The following is a 2,859-nucleotide window of genomic DNA, read 5'->3' on the forward strand; positions in this document are numbered from 1 at the left end:
TTCCTAACTCGGATGACCGAGGTTCGAGTCCCAGCAAAGGTAAAGTACTTTCCAATTAAATGTCGTTAAATAAAATTACTACGGTGAAGTAAAGGAAGAGGGAGAGGGCCAGGTAAAGGTAACGATCGATACAAACCACAAAGAAAATATTTTCCTTTTTGGCTATCGGAATACCGCTGCCTACCCGCCCCGCACATCTCCTACCCCCGGGTACTGCCCTACCCGCACCCCCTACCGCAGAGCCCCACCACGGCTGCACCCCCAGCTGCACCGCCGGCTGCATATTGCCCCCCCCCCCTAGATTCCTACATCAAATGTGCATCTAGAGCGTACTGAAAACGAACATTTGGCGTACTGCAAGCGAACTCTCAGCGCACTGGCAGAATTCCACAGGAAAACGAACTATGTTCGCTTTCAGTTTGGCAGATGGTGCAAAGTGATACATATGCGAACTTTTGACGCACCTTGACGAACATACAGCGACCTGCTAGCAGAAGGTCGCTACTAGTACGTTTCTGTTCGTCATGACAAACTAAAAACAACCTAATAGCATACAGAAAATTTTGCGTCGGGGTGTGTGAAGTTTTTACAGTTTAACAGTTTTAACTCCTAGAATTAAGTACAACTGCAAAACTTTTGAGTTTCACAGTTTCCTCTGTACTCTGAAAACCTAGTCACTTTTACAGTTTAACTTGCAGATGTTTTAATACATTTTTTAAACTTTTTTATTAAACTGTAAAACTTGAGGTAAAACTGATAAGTCAGTTGCAGTTAAACCGCAAAACTAAACTGTTTGCTGTTGGAATATCAAAACTTTGGCTGTTAATACTGACCGAAACTGACTTGTTTTAGATTTGCAAAGCTCAGATTCAGGACTAGGGTGTTCCGACCTAGTCCTTCCCCTCTCTCCTCCCTCCCTCCTCAACCGTTCTCCCCTTTCCTCATCATTATGACCGTTATTACCCGACAGAACACGCATTCAACGGCGCGGCTAGTAACGGCCGCGCGACGACTCGAAACGAAACGTTATGAGAGTAATACTCATTCGTGGTGAGGATGACTGTCGCATACACCTTTAATTTATAGAGGAAATCTCGTACTACCTTTGTTTCAAAATTTCTGTTTCTTTGGGCAGTTTTATCAAAACTGTACGTGTTAGTTGACTCCAGATTTGTTTTTATTAAATGTTGCACACTTATACACGTACCAAGTGAGTGAGTACCGAGGATTCTGCCGGGAGAGAGTGGGCCAGGCCAGCCAACACCCAACCACACAAACACGCTCGCTCCCTCTTTCTCACACACGCACAGACAAAGTCCTAATGCCTTTGAAGTCGCCGCGCTTTGTTTCCCGCAATGAAGCAGTCTCTTTTCACCCCCACGGCTGCATACATCTAGATAATATAATAACAAAATGACGAGAAAATAATAACAACAATGCTGTGAGAAATATGAGGCCGCGCCTAAAAACCAGCACTGTTGTGGCTGTTTGGTAATGGTCTTTACTGCGTTCTGCTACTTAGTAGATGAAAGCGCTTTGTTCTCCTCTGCTTAGCATGCACAATTACGTGTTACTTTAAAACACTGTAGCTGAAATTGTGAGACATTCTTAAACTTAAAAAGGTGCATGACGATGTCACACACAAAAGTGTGACTTGAGAGGCATTAACGATTTATAACAAAACGCAGCAGCATCAGCAACAAACGGATTGTTGGAGTGGGGTGCGTCTGCAGAGTAGCTGGCTTTTTATTTTTGTCTAATCAAAATCAACATTTCACTACCAAATTCATAATTTTCGGGGTGTATAGTGAATGCGGCGCACCGTGTGGTCCACTCCAGCAGAGCCGCATCGATACGCGCGCTGCTGACACGCGATCCGTGACGTCAGACGGGGGCACGTGACGTGTCGGGCGTGGCTGGGCGGGGCGGAGCACATCGATTGACACGGGATGCCCTGCGCCGACGCTTTCCGCGCGCGCTGATGACCGTTTCAAATCCAAATCGATACATTACCTATGCTCTGCCCATCCTCCCTTCCCCTTTCCGCGAGCCATCTCTCCCCCGAACCATGCCCGCGCCCGGCACTGTCCGGGGACTGCGGGGAGGAGGAGGAGGAGGAGGTGAGGTGGTCGTTCGTTTGTTGCCTTTATGTCATGTGCAAAAACACGAGAGAGGTCACCCGTGTATTTATTTGCCGTGGTGGTTATCGCGTTCTATTCGTTTCCCCCCCGTTGCTGTTATGAGTGCCGCCCTTTTTCACAATGTTTTCGCGTGTGTCGTGGTGCTGGTCGTGGTGTCATTTATCGTTTTATTTTATTTTTCTTTTGTAAAAGGGTGAGGGTGACTTGGACGAGTTGCGGCTCGGGAAAGAGTACAGGAGGATGAGGATTGAGGAGCTCATCTCATGACGCTATGTCAGTGTTGCAGCTGCGGGTGCGGCCAGCAGCGCGGCGGGACCGTAGCCATCTGGTGCAGCGTATCTTTATTGCGCTCCGTGAGAGCGCCTCCACCGTCCGGCCTTGGCGCCGTGGTAGTGTGTGTGGGTGTGCGAGGGAGGGGGAGGGAGAGAGGGAGAGTGCAGGAGATGATGGGTGCGCAAGTGGGATGTACCACCGCGCCGCCAAAGTATTCTCGGAAACCTTTCAAGTCGTTGAACAAAAATATAGCATGCTCGAGCATGCTTACTTGACTGCTAACTGTTTTTTTTTTTTATGATTTTGTGCAAACGTTTTGTATGCTGAGTCAAACATACTTTCGCTTTGGACAAAGTGCATGCTGTCGTTCACAAAAATGCAACGAGTGTTCCAAACAAGGCAGAAAATTGTGTAAAAAATTGATTGTTTTACTTTGTACGAATAA

At 47.3% G+C, this 2,859-nt stretch overlaps 1 protein-coding gene across 1 annotated transcript in view; it reads left to right on the plus strand.

Moving 5' to 3' along the window:
- Positions 1–2,859, plus strand: part of LOC113212950 (octopamine receptor Oamb) — a 137,492-nt gene that overhangs the window by 67,809 nt on the left and 66,824 nt on the right. The window lies entirely within an intron of this gene.

The sequence above is a fragment of the Frankliniella occidentalis genome, unplaced genomic scaffold, assembly GCF_000697945.3.
Source record: "Frankliniella occidentalis isolate FOCC.00 unplaced genomic scaffold, Focc_3.1 Scaffold211, whole genome shotgun sequence".
Classification (NCBI taxonomy): Eukaryota; Metazoa; Arthropoda; class Insecta; order Thysanoptera; family Thripidae; genus Frankliniella; species Frankliniella occidentalis.